The following is a 14904-nucleotide window of genomic DNA, read 5'->3' as shown; positions in this document are numbered from 1 at the left end:
GCACCTATCCCTTACTAGGCAACTGGATAGTGGTCCCACCGCTGCACTAATACACACGAAGGAAAATACACCAAACGGGGGAAAACAACAAAACACTTATCTTTCTCTGCTGCAGTCACTGGGCAGCAGAGATCATCACCGGATTAGCTTTCAGCAGTGGCTCGACACCTAAGAGCCAGCTGCTACCTTCACCATCTTCAGCAGTGGCTCAGCACCTAAGAGCCAGCTGCTACCTTCACCATCTTCAGCAGTGGCTCGACACCTAAGAGCCAGCTGCTACCTTCACCATCTTCAGCAGTGGCTCGACACCTAAGAGCCAGCTGCTACCTCCACTATCTCTGCTGCAAACACCGGGCAGCAGAGTTCAGCACCAGATCAGCTTCAGCAGTGGCTAAACACCTCAGAGCCAGCTGCTAACTTCACCGTGGTTGGAATCAACCAAGGACCTGCTATAACCAACACCAGCTGATACACCATGTGACCTTATATAGCAAAGGAGGAGTGGTAACATTAGCAGGGAAAGCAACAAACAGGTAATAAACCCTGTGGCCACCGGGGGCAAAAACCCATATTAAGGCCCCAGAGGCCTGAAAGGAAAAAAAAAGGTTTAAATGAGGGAATCCAGAATCTGACACAAATCCAAGAATTGGACTGTGACATTAGGAGGGGGGTCAGAGGAGGGTGGAGGGTGGTGGTTCATTTTGAGCATTGTGGGGGTGTGATGACACAGGGGGACGCCTCTGTTGTCGGTTCTGTAAAGAGTTCATCATCTTGTGGCAAACTTATGCATGGCAATAAACGTTCAGGTCCGGACCTGTGTGTGAATGAGTACGTATGGGTGTCCACCAGAGACATCGGATGGAAGTGTGCTGCTGGGGCCTGGAGTTCTCGGGTGATTGTGCCGTATGGGGTGTCAGCCATTCTCGGCCCGGGGACTTACCAGCTGGAATTACCCCCAGTAATGCCCGTACACAACTCATTCCCCAAGTCGGGGCTCTGGAGATTTGTGACACCTCCGGAGTATATGTTATTGTCACTTCCATCAGTCCGAGTTTGCCATAGGTGACTACCGAGTTGAACTCTGGTGGATCAAAGCATCCTCACTGTAGGTTGCTTTCAGGTGAGGTCTGGTGTTGAGGGTCCAGAGGCCCCTCAATGAGGAAGGGGTACTGTCATGACCCATTTTTGGATCTGTGGCAGAACTGGATTCTCACATATATATTTTTTTCCTTTCAGGCCATTGGGGGTTAATGTCAGTTTCTACCCCGGTGGCCGTTGGTGTAATTACATTGCTGCGGCGTTTGCATCAGCTGACCGTTGGTGTTAGAGTTCATGCTACAGTGACCGAACTGGAGGAAGGAGCTTGCTGGGAGCAGTGGTGCCTCAGCTGTTTATGGTGTATCTGGTGTCGTGATCCTGCTGTGCGGTGATTTACAGCAGAAAGCTAAGTGTTGTATTTTTGTTACCCTGTTACTTTTGCTCTTTTCCTGTCTGTCTATCCTTACCTTGTGTTGTATTAGTGCAGCGGTGGGACCGATATCCTCACTTGCCAATTCCCTAGGTGCAGGGCAAGCCAGGGCTTAGGTATCCTGCTCGGCGACAGGTTGAGAGAACCTGTATAGGGAAGTTAGTAAGATCAGGGCACTTCCTCCGGTGAGTGCAGGAGGTGTCCATTTTCCCCGTTCCCTATCGCAGGGCCCACCGTTGTTAACGTTTCCCTGGTGTACCCTGGTGTGTTTTTTGTTTTGCTGTTTGGTATCCAACCAATTGGAGGATCGTGTCGCACTGGTCAGTCACTCCATGACAGCAAATTACAGCTGCTACAAGGTTACATCCTGAATTACAGTGTATTATTAAACTTGGGATGAAGAAAAATTAAAGTGGCTGAGTGATGCTGGAGGCTTAGGTGTAGCGGTGAGATGAATAAATTGATAGTCTGGAGGGAAAGAAAATCAGTTTGACTAATTTATTAGAAAAATTAAACTCCAAGTAAAATAATGAAAAAGTAATGAACTGCTTACCTCTGATCGCAACTGTGACGTTGTCAAAAGAATTTGTGGTATCCAACACAAATTGTACTTTCTTAGTGTAATAGTGTAATTCTTTTAGACTTTTCAGTTACATTCAAACAACAAAAATCCAGTCATTATAAAAGGTGACTATTCTGTTTAAAATAATAATACAATTTTAGAATATGCTGCATTTTGGATGTTGTCACATATTTTTACACTAACCCTGGAAACCCCAGGTTTGGCGTTAGAAATAAGGTTACTGAGTTAACAAATTATAGTTATATTATGAGGTACCAAGGCCAAAAAGATTGAAGAAATATTCATTAAAATTTAGCTGTAACATAGAGAATGAGGCATTTTATTTACAGTGTGTTTTCTTTAATATTGGTAGGAGAAAACTATAGTAAAAATGCAATTACTTACCAAACCAGGACACAGAATGCCAGTGATAACATAAAGACTTTGCAATAGTTTGTGAAAATTGTAAATTAGACTAACTTGTAAATAGAGTTAAGTGAATATCTTCAGTTCCCCGCTTATTTGGCAATCTATAGCGCTTGCTGAATAAGCTACAGTGGGAACCTGACTTCTTGGTTCGCGCCAGCTGAACATCTAATCGCCGCCACAGCTGCATGTGTCGCGGCTGTGTCACTGTCACAGCACATGCATGGAGACCCTTTGGGTTGGGCTCTCCATGCATGTGCTGTCGGTCTTACTCAACTCAAACTGAAGAGTGGGTCCTCACAAGCAAAACCAACAACAGTAAGACTCAATGACCCAGTGGAATTAGCCTAAAATCTTAAAAAATGGTATCTCATGGTGCCATAAATCCATATTCGTATCTAGACAGGCACCCATAACGTAGGCTGGGGGGCTTTCTTGCCAAACAAAAATATGCAGAGCAAATGGAGAACGTTTGGTTGTCTGGGAAACTGTCTAAAAGCCATCCTTAGGTCTGAAGCACCAGCATCTCTTCCCTGATAATGCCATTACAATAGACATTTTTAGGCATCAACTGGTTGCAGAATTCAAACTCTTCAAAATTTTACACATTAGATATTTGCTTGGGCACAGAAAAGACTCCTTTCCGTTACAGATATCTATTTAAGGCAGGGGTGGGGAATCTCAGGACAGAGAGCCGTCTGTGGCCCGCGATGACCTTTTATCCGGCTCATGTGCAGATTCCCAGGGACCGCAGTGCTTGAGCCCGGCAACTGTGTATTGATGACCCACGATCCTTTTGATTTTTTTTTGCTCTGTGAGCATGTGCATGCAGAGCTCAATACTCAATGCTAAGGCGCATGCAATGAAAGATTACGTCTTGTCACCACCGCCATCGTCAGGACGTACTTTGTGGGTGGAGTTAGCGCATGATTTGTACAGCCCCGGAAGGATGGAAGGATGGTCTAAATACCCAAATAGCCTTTGGCCTTCAAAAGGTTCCCCACCATTAATCTAAGGTGAGGGAGCAAACCAGAAAAATCTGGATGGTGGAATAGTGTTCTATGTTATGTTCTCAATGAGTGGATTCTCAATAAAATCTTTGCACCATTGAAAAGATGTAAAAAAAATATATTTTTTTGTCAGTTTAGTTTAGCACTGGGTGCTCCAGTTTTTACCACATATATTGGAAAGGGTTCATTTTATCAGCTTCATAGTTCTACCATTCAATTCCCCCTCACAGTTTCACAGATAAGGAACCTGATACAGAGGGACACTAGTCTACATTTCTAACTCTTTAATTGGAGCCCTGAGTCTGTTTGGTGCTGTGTGTGTATTTTTAATCTATAGGAATTTTAAAAGTTAAGGTCCGTTTACACTGTGAAACTAACACACAATTGCTGTTCGATAATCAGCGTAGGGTAAATACTCTATTCACAATTTGCAGGAGAAGAACAAGGGAGCACCGCACTAGAGTTGTAAAAGTCTCAAAAGTAGTGACTAAAGATCAAGGTTGTATAACAAGTGGATGAGAGAATCCCATAAGGGATGGGGGCAGTGCTCTAGAATCACTGCGTTGAGAAACACGTGATGGTGTCTCCGCAGTGCCGGATGTTGATCTCCATGAGGTCAATCATCCTCATTTTTTCTTAGTCTTTTACTAGGCATTGCTCCTACTAGCCAGTTTCCTACTCCACACTGATGAGGGGCAATACCCCGAAACAGCTGTCTGTGGATGGATACCATGTTTTGGCATAGGTGGTTTCCTTCATTGGAGACTGCCCTTCCCGTGGTTGTTCCTTCCCGGTGAAAGACCTGGCTAGTCATTGCTTGCGTTGAGAAACATGTGATGGTGTCTCCGCGGCTTATATATTTTGCATGTTTTACATATTTCCCATAAGGGATGGGGGCAGTGCTCTAGAATCACTGCGTTGAGAAACACGTGATGGTGTCTCCGCAGTGCCGGATGTTGATCTCCATGAGGTCAATCATCCTCATTTTTTCTTAGTCTTTTACTAGGCATTGCTCCTACTAGCCAGTTTCCTACTCCACACTGATGAGGGGCAATACCCCGAAACAGCTGTCTGTGGATGAATACCATGTTTTGGCATAGGTGGTTTCCTTCATTGGAGACTGCCCTTCCCGTGGTTGTTCCTTCCCGGTGAATGACCTGACTAGTCATTGCTTGCGTTGAGAAACATGTGATGGTGTCTCCGCGGCTTATATATTTTACATGTTTTACATATTTCCCATAAGGGATGGGGGCAGTGCTCTAGAATCACTGCGTTGAGAAACACGTGATGGTGTCTCCGCAGTGCCGGATGTTGATCTCCATGAGGTCAATCATCCTCATTTTTTCTTTTTTTTTTACATTAGGTGGAGTGCCGTGTTTACTTTTAGAACTATTCACAATTTGCCAATTGGTAACTAATCACTAACTAAAGATTATATTAAAACATAACTTTTACTATGGACATTTAAAACCATCAAGTAGCTGTGTATTCATCACTACTCATTGGGACAACACTACTACAAAAATCAAGTCAATTCACTGCTCCTTCTTATGGTACCATTCCCTAATCATGATAGTTATATAAGTTATGGGATCGGTGCGGCCGGTACCTGATTCCCTATTATAGGTACACTTCTGACTTGTTATTAAAACAATTTTCTAGACCTCCCTGACATATTTTGCCAGCTTAGCTGGCTTCATCAGGGTTTGAGGCTTGACTCAATTAGCACATGGTCAACCAGATCTTTTAAATCCTTTGGTATGATGTCATCAAGGTGAGTTGGTTGGGATTAACGAATCAGATCGTATAAGGCATCCTAGCCAATCAAGACTCGTCTCACAAAATGATTACTCGCAATAAACAATACAAATCCCTATCAAAATGTTTCCCACTCACTCATACCTATAATAGTAACCATAGAGATTTCCATGTGAGCTATTTACTTACGCTCTCTTCCAATAAATTACGGCGTTCACTATATGGGGGAAGAAAGATATGTAAACACCATCACTTCCATGCACTACTATTGGTGCTCACCTTCATTGTGGGAGAGAGGGTCCCCGCTGAGTGTCCGGGTCGGAACCAAGGGGACCGTCACCTGGGTTCCGGGGGAAACTGTTTCCGGGGGACAGAGTTCAGGGACAGACCGTGGAGACTGACAGGTGGGCTGGGGGAGGAGCCAATATAAAAGGGGCGGGGAACGCTAGTCACAGTGAGTCAGCAGAACGGGACAGAAGGAGCAGGAGACCGTGGGAGCAACTGAGTGCCAGAGCGACTCACCGGAGCCAGGAAGGAGGCCAGAGACAGGAGAGACTTCCTCAGGTGAGTGCAGGAGGTGTCCATTCTCCCCATTCCCTATCGCAGGGCCCACCGTTGTTAAAGTTTCCCTGGTGTCCGCTGGTGTGTTTTGTTTTGCTGTTTGGTGACCGACCAATTGGTAGGTCATGTCGAACTGGTCAGTCACTCTGTGACATTAACAGTGACCTGCCCGTTTTTTTTCTCTGGTGAGCCATGGCCCAAATGCAGGCCTTTGCCCAACTACTCCAGACCCTCACCAATGAGCTTAGGGTGCTGCGTGGTGAGGTGGTGCAGCAGCTGCAGCAGTTGGGGGGTTCGGGGCCTCGGCTCAGGTGCAGGCTCAACCAGAACCCAAGATATCTCTCCCTGACAGGTTTTCTTGAGGGAGAGATGCATTTTTGGTTTTTCAGTAGGCCTAAATTTTGTACTTCAGGCTCCGCCCTCGTTCAGCAGGGAGTGAGGAATAACGGGTGGGAATCATCATATCCCTTCTTAAGGGTGATCTCCCAATCCTGGGCCTTCTCCCTCCCGGCCGATTCACCATCTCTACGGTCAGTGGACGAATTTTTCGCAGCTTTGGCGCTGATGTATGGAGATCTTGATGGCGTCACCCTGGCGGAATCCTGATTCCGTAAGATCAAGTATGGGGGCCAGCCAGCTGAGGAGTACTGCTCAGAGATCAGGAGGTAGGCCACTGACGCGGTGGAATGACCGTGCCCTTAGGAGTCATTTTATGCAGGGTCTGTCTCCAAGGTTGCAGGATACTCTGGTGCAGTACGCCACCCCCAAGTCGTTGGAGGCCGCCATGTCCCTTGCCATCCGGGTGGATAGGCGCTTGAGGGAGAGACTTACACCAAATTTGTCCCCTGTAGTCCTTGTGAGGGAGGAGAACACACCGGTGCAGAAGGACAAGCCCATGCAGGTTGGAGGAATTGGTTCCCAAATGGTGTTGCCTGCGGTTCGTCGTGGTGTGGGGGCCTGTTTTTACTGTGGGCAGACTGGGCATTTTATCGGGGTCTGCCAAGCGCGCGCCAAATTATCTGTACCATCTAAGAAGCTGCATCCCCCTGGTCATGTGGATTTGCTACATTTATTCCCCTCAGTGTACCTTGTCTGTTGAAGTGGTGGTTGGTGGGGTAACTGAGGGTATTCCGGTGCTTGTGAACAGTGGAGCAGGTGTCAATCTGGTGGTTGCTCACTTTGTCCAAACCCATGGCCTGAGGTGTAGGACACTAGCCAAACCCCTAAGCGTCCAGGCCATTGACTGTGTCCCACTTAGCCAGGGGAGGTTGACCCAAGTTGTGGATGATATACATCTGCATAAAGGGACTCATCATGAGGAGTCTCTGTCGTGCTACATCTTGGGGGGAATGCCATCACCCATCGTTTTATGCCTCCCTTGAAAAGACACAACCCGGTCATAGATTGGCAGTCTAGGGAAGTAGTCAGCTGGGATCAGTCATGTGAGGGCTGCTGCCCGGGGACTACTGTCTCTGCCGACTTTCTACAACCATCCCCTTCTTCTCTAGTGTGGGCAGCAGAGGTGCTGCCAGGGAATAGGGGAAAGTCTCATCCCTCACCACAAGCTAACCCTGAGTGTTGGAGTCCTCTTAGGTGTCAGATGTACCTGTCCTGTGTGACACGACCCGCAGGTCGGTAACTGAAACAACAAGACAAAAAGGAGAACACCGGGGAAACAGTTACAACGGTGGGCACTGCAATAGAGAATGGGGACGTGGAGACCTCCTGCACTCCCCTGAGGCAGTGTCCCTGAACACTCCTAACGTTCCCTATACAGGCTCTTCACCTGTCGCCGACCAGGATACCTGAATCCCTCACTAGCCCTGCACCTATCCCTTACTAGGCAACTGGATAGTGGTCCCACCGCTGCACTAATACACACGAAGGAAAATACACCAAACGGGGGAAAACAACAAAACACTTATCTTTCTCTGCTGCAGTCACTGGGCAGCAGAGATCATCACCGGATTAGCTTTCAGCAGTGGCTCGACACCTAAGAGCCAGCTGCTACCTTCACCATCTTCAGCAGTGGCTCAGCACCTAAGAGCCAGCTGCTACCTTCACCATCTTCAGCAGTGGCTCGACACCTAAGAGCCAGCTGCTACCTTCACCATCTTCAGCAGTGGCTCGACACCTAAGAGCCAGCTGCTACCTCCACTATCTCTGCTGCAAACACCGGGCAGCAGAGTTCAGCACCAGATCAGCTTCAGCAGTGGCTAAACACCTCAGAGCCAGCTGCTAACTTCACCGTGGTTGGAATCAACCAAGGACCTGCTATAACCAACACCAGCTGATACACCATGTGACCTTATATAGCAAAGGAGGAGTGGTAACATTAGCAGGGAAAGCAACAAACAGGTAATAAACCCTGTGGCCACCGGGGGCAAAAACCCATATTAAGGCCCCAGAGGCCTGAAAGGAAAAAAAAAGGTTTAAATGAGGGAATCCAGAATCTGACACAAATCCAAGAATTGGACTGTGACATTAGGAGGAGGGGTCAGAGGAGGGTGGAGGGTGGTGGTTCATTTTGAGCATTGTGGGGGTGTGATGACACAGGGGGACGCTTCTGTTGTCGGTTCTGTAAAGAGTTCATCATCTTGTGGCAAACTTATGCATGGCAATAAACGTTCAGGTCCGGACCTGTGTGTGAATGAGTACGTATGGGTGTCCACCAGAGACATCGGATGGAAGTGTGCTGCTGGGGCCTGGAGTTCTCGGGTGATTGTGCCGTATGGGGTGTCAGCCATTCTCGGCCCGGGGACTTACCAGCTGGAATTACCCCCAGTAATGCCCGTACACAACTCATTCCCCAAGTCGGGGCTCTGGAGATTTGTGACACCTCCGGAGTATATGTTATTGTCACTTCCATCAGTCCGAGTTTGCCATAGGTGACTACCGAGTTGAACTCTGGTGGATCAAAGCATCCTCACTGTAGGTTGCTTTCAGGTGAGGTCTGGTGTTGAGGGTCCAGAGGCCCCTCAATGAGGAAGGGGTACTGTCATGACCCATTTTTGGATCTGTGGCAGAACTGGATTCTCACATATATATTTTTTTCCTTTCAGGCCATTGGGGGTTAATGTCAGTTTCTACCCCGGTGGCCGTTGGTGTAATTACATTGCTGCGGCGTTTGCTGATGCAGGTGGTAACCACTCCCACCATTCTTTAAAAGGTCACCTGATGCATCAGCTGACCGTTGGTGTTAGAGTTCATGCTACAGTGACCGAACTGGAGGAAGGAGCTTGCTGGGAGCAGTGGTGCCTCAGCTGTTTATGGTGTATCTGGTGTCGTGATCCTGCTGTGCGGTGATTTACAGCAGAAAGCTAAGTGTTGTATTTTTGTTACCTGGTACTTTTGCTCTTTTCCTGTCTGTCTATCCTTACCTTGTGTTGTATTAGTGCAGCGGTGGGACCGATATCCTCACTTGCCAATTCCCTAGGTGCAGGGCAAGCCAGGGCTTAGGTATCCTGCTCGGCGACAGGTTGAGAGAACCTGTATAGGGAAGTTAGTAAGATCAGGGCACTTCCTCCGGTGAGTGCAGGAGGTGTCCATTTTCCCCGTTCCCTATCGCAGGGCCCACCGTTGTTAACGTTTCCCTGGTGTACCCTGGTGTGTTTTTTGTTTTGCTGTTTGGTATCCAACCAATTGGAGGATCGTGTCGCACTGGTCAGTCACTCCATGACAGCAAATTACAGCTGCTACAAGGTTACATCCTGAATTACAGTGTATTATTAAACTTGGGATGAAGAAAAATTAAAGTGGCTGAGTGATGCTGGAGGCTTAGGTGTAGCGGTGAGATGAATAAATTGATAGTCTGGAGGGAAAGAAAATCAGTTTGACTAATTTATTAGAAAAATTAAACTCCAAGTAAAATAATGAAAAAGTAATGAACTGCTTACCTCTGATCGCAACTGTGACGTTGTCAAAAGAATTTGTGGTATCCAACACAAATTGTACTTTCTTAGTGTAATAGTGTAATTCTTTTAGACTCTTCAGTTACATTCAAACAACAAAAATCCAGTCATTATAAAAGGTGACTATTCTGTTTAAAATAATAATACAATTTTAGAATATGCTGCATTTTGGATGTTGTCACATATTTTTACACTAACCCTGGAAACCCCAGGTTTGGCGTTAGAAATAAGGTTACTGAGTTAACAAATTATAGTTATATTATGAGGTACCAAGGCCAAAAAGATTGAAGAAATATTCATTAAAATTTAGCTGTAACATAGAGAATGAGGCATTTTATTTACAGTGTGTTTTCTTTAATATTGGTAGGAGAAAACTATAGTAAAAATGCAATTACTTACCAAACCAGGACACAGAATGCCAGTGATAACATAAAGACTTTGCAATAGTTTGTGAAAATTGTAAATTAGACTAACTTGTAAATAGAGTTAAGTGAATATCTTCAGTTCCCCGCTTATTTGGCAATCTATAGCGCTTGCTGAATAAGCTACAGTGGGAACCTGACTTCCTGGATCGCGCCAGCTGAACATCTAATCGCCGCCACAGCTGCATGTGTCGCGGCTGTGTCACTGTCACAGCACATGCATGGAGACCCTTTGGGTTGGGCTCTCCATGCATGTGCTGTCGGTCTTACTCAACTCAAACTGAAGAGTGGGTCCTCACAAGCAAAACCAACAACAGTAAGACTCAATGACCCAGTGGAATTAGCCTAAAATCTTAAAAAATGGTATCTCATGGTGCCATAAATCCATATTCGTATCTAGACAGGCACCCATAACGTAGGCTGGGGGGCTTTCTTGCCAAACAAAAATATGCAGAGCAAATGGAGAACGTTTGGTTGTCTGGGAAACTGTCTAAAAGCCATCCTTAGGTCTGAAGCACCAGCATCTCTTCCCTGATAATGCCATTACAATAGACATTTTTAGGCATCAACTGGTTGCAGAATTCAAACTCTTCAAAATTTTACACATTAGATATTTGCTTGGGCACAGAAAAGACTCCTTTCCGTTACAGATATCTATTTAAGGCAGGGGTGGGGAATCTCAGGACAGAGAGCCGTCTGTGGCCCGCGATGACCTTTTATCCGGCTCATGTGCAGATTCCCAGGGACCGCAGTGCTTGAGCCCGGCAACTGTGTATTGATGACCCACGATCCTTTTGATTTTTTTTTGCTCTGTGAGCATGTGCATGCAGAGCTCAATACTCAATGCTAAGGCGCATGCAATGAAAGATTACGTCTTGTCACCACCGCCATCGTCAGGACGTACTTTGTGGGTGGAGTTAGCGCATGATTTGTACAGCCCCGGAAGGATGGAAGGATGGTCTAAATACCCAAATAGCCTTTGGCCTTCAAAAGGTTCCCCACCATTAATCTAAGGTGAGGGAGCAAACCAGAAAAATCTGGATGGTGGAATAGTGTTCTATGTTATGTTCTCAATGAGTGGATTCTCAATAAAATCTTTGCACCATTGAAAAGATGTAAAAAAAATATATTTTTTTGTCAGTTTAGTTTAGCACTGGGTGCTCCAGTTTTTACCACATATATTGGAAAGGGTTCATTTTATCAGCTTCATAGTTCTACCATTCAATTCCCCCTCACAGTTTCACAGATAAGGAACCTGATACAGAGGGACACTAGTCTACATTTCTAACTCTTTAATTGGAGCCCTGAGTCTGTTTGGTGCTGTGTGTGTATTTTTAATCTATAGGAATTTTAAAAGTTAAGGTCCGTTTACACTGTGAAACTAACACACAATTGCTGTTCGATAATCAGCGTAGGGTAAATACTCTATTCATAATTTGCAGGAGAAGAACAAGGGAGCACCGCACTAGAGTTGTAAAAGTCTCAAAAGTAGTGACTAAAGATCAAGGTTGTATAACAAGTGGATGAGAGAATCCCATAAGGGATGGGGGCAGTGCTCTAGAATCACTGCGTTGAGAAACACGTGATGGTGTCTCCGCAGTGCCGGATGTTGATCTCCATGAGGTCAATCATCCTCATTTTTTCTTAGTCTTTTACTAGGCATTGCTCCTACTAGCCAGTTTCCTACTCCACACTGATGAGGGGCAATACCCCGAAACAGCTGTCTGTGGATGGATACCATGTTTTGGCATAGGTGGTTTCCTTCATTGGAGACTGCCCTTCCCATGGTTGTTCCTTCCCGGTGAAAGACCTGGCTAGTCATTGCTTGCGTTGAGAAACATGTGATGGTGTCTCCGCGGCTTATATATTTTGCATGTTTTACATATTTCCCATAAGGGATGGGGGCAGTGCTCTAGAATCACTGCGTTGAGAAACACGTGATGGTGTCTCCGCAGTGCCGGATGTTGATCTCCATGAGGTCAATCATCCTCATTTTTTCTTAGTCTTTTACTAGGCATTGCTCCTACTAGCCAGTTTCCTACTCCACACTGATGAGGGGCAATACCCCGAAACAGCTGTCTGTGGATGAATACCATGTTTTGGCATAGGTGGTTTCCTTCATCGGAGACTGCCCTTCCCGTGGTTGTTCCTTCCCGGTGAAAGACCTGACTAGTCATTGCTTGCGTTGAGAAACATGTGATGGTGTCTCCGCGGCTTATATATTTTACATGTTTTACATATTTCCCATAAGGGATGGGGGCAGTGCTCTAGAATCACTGCGTTGAGAAACACGTGATGGTGTCTCCGCAGTGCCGGATGTTGATCTCCATGAGGTCAATCATCCTCATTTTTTCTTTTTTTTTTACATTAGGTGGAGTGCCGTGTTTACTTTTAGAACTATTCACAATTTGCCAATTGGTAACTAATCACTAACTAAAGATTATATTAAAACATAACTTTTACTATGGACATTTAAAACCATCAAGTAGCTGTGTATTCATCACTACTCATTGGGACAACACTACTACAAAAATCAAGTCAATTCACTGCTCCTTCTTATGGTACCATTCCCTAATCATGATAGTTATATAAGTTATGGGATCGGTGCAGCCGGTACCTGATTCCCTATTATAGGTACACTTCTGACTTGTTATTAAAACAATTTTCTAGACCTCCCTGACATATTTTGCCAGCTTAGCTGGCTTCATCAGGGTTTGAGGCTTGACTCAATTAGCACATGGTCAACCAGATCTTTTAAATCCTTTGGTATGATGTCATCAAGGTGAGTTGGTTGGGATTAACGAATCAGATCGTATAAGGCATCCTAGCCAATCAAGACTCGTCTCACAAAATGATTACTCGCAATAAACAATACAAATCCCTATCAAAATGTTTCCCACTCACTCATACCTATAATAGTAACCATAGAAATTTCCATGTGAGCTATTTACTTACGCTCTCTTCCAATAAATTACGGCGTTCACTATATGGGAGAAGAAAGATATGTAAACACCATCACTTCCATGCACTACTATTGGTGCTCACCTTCATTGTGGGAGAGAGGGTACCCGCTGAGTGTCCGGGTCGGAACCAAGGGGACCGTCACCTGGGTTCCGGGGGAAACTGTTTCCGGGGGACAGAGTTCAGGGACAGACCGTGGAGACTGACAGGTGGGCTGGGGGAGGAGCCAATATAAAAGGGGCGGGGAACGCTAGTCACAGTGAGTCAGCAGAACGGGACAGAAGGAGCAGGAGACCGTGGGAGCAACTGAGTGCCAGAGCGACTCACCGGAGCCAGGAAGGAGGCCAGAGACAGGAGAGACACTCCCCCTGGACATCAGTGGGATGGCGCCAAGACGACCGTCCGAGAACCTCTCCCCCGCATCGACCAGCGGCCGCTGCCGCCTTACTCCAGCCCGCGGCTGTGGCCTGCCCGCAGACACTCGCGGCCGTTGCCGCCTCGCTCCTGCCCGTGGCTGCGGCCTGCCCGCGGGTCCCTGCGGCCGTTGCCACCTCACGTCAGCCCACGGCTGGGCCCCGTCCCCCGCTGCCCGCAGCCGCCCCGCTTCCTCCCGTGGCCGTGGCTAGTTCAGTGCCATCAGCGGCCACCACTGTCCCTCTCCAGTCCGCGGCAAGGGCTGGGCCGTTGCTCGCCGCAGGTCCTCCGTTGCAGTCGCTGGCTGCGCAGGTGGCCTGCCAGCCGCCACCCCGCATCGCCGCTGCTTGCCCCTATCCAGGGGCTGCGGCCCATCTGTCCAAGGACTCTTCCAGGGCCTGTTGTTCCCCTGCTTCACCGAGTGTTGGAACGCTAGAAGACTATGAAAGATCTTCAGCGGCTGGGCCCAGCGGATGCTACGCCGAAGAACAATCGTCCGGGACGCCGAGGGACGTCGAGCCGGTTAAGTGACACTATATCGTTAAGGACCCGTAGTCGGCCATACCGCGGCCCTATAGTGACCGGCTTTGCCGGACTTAGTCGTGTTCTTAGTTTTCCGTGTTGGCTTGTATTGAGTCCCTGCGAGGACAATTCCTGTTATTTTGGTCGGTTGCTAAGACTATCCCTGCGGATAGTTACCTATAAACCTATAAAAGTTATTACCAAAAACACAAAACCGTCTCGCGTCTCGACACTGCATCCTGCGTACCTGCTAGTACCACATCATCATGCATCAATGTTCTCACAGTGTCTGCTGCCAGTGTTGATAGGCCAACAAGAAATTCCAGGTAACATCCTTGTCACACGATACGCGCATGCGCTCTCTTCATGAACTCGTAGCTACAGAGAGCTCCATTGCGCATGACAAAAATGACTATTTTGCGCCTGTGCAGAAAGGAATAATCTCAACATTGAGATTTCCATAGATAAATATTACGCTGCTTTCAATTAAGAAAAAAACATTGTAAGTAGCTCGGGAAACCTCTTCTATCCTTGCCTAATTGATTACTATTATACCGATATTTTGGAAACTCATAATAAGAAATATAAATAAAGATCATAATTTGAACAAGTGAAAAATGTCCTATTATTCATTATGGCAGCAAGATTATAAAAATAAAAAATAAAAAATTCAACGGAGTAATCAAGTCAGAGAGCAACAAATCCTCCCCCAACAATATACCAATACATTTCTAATAAAATTCCAGAGCATCAATCATCAAGGAAGACAGAATAAGAAAAACCTTCAATAAGACCAAGAGGGGGGGGGTACGACTTTTCAATCTAATTATCCACCTACACTCCTCTTGTAATAACATTTTAGCAAGATTGCTCTTTATGGGCCAGATGA

Source organism: Dendrobates tinctorius, unplaced genomic scaffold (genome assembly GCF_039654945.1).
Source record: "Dendrobates tinctorius isolate UK_male_01 unplaced genomic scaffold, ASM3965494v1 ptg000098l, whole genome shotgun sequence".
Taxonomy (NCBI): domain Eukaryota; kingdom Metazoa; phylum Chordata; class Amphibia; order Anura; family Dendrobatidae; genus Dendrobates; species Dendrobates tinctorius.
Note: the sequence above shows the minus strand (reverse complement) of the source record.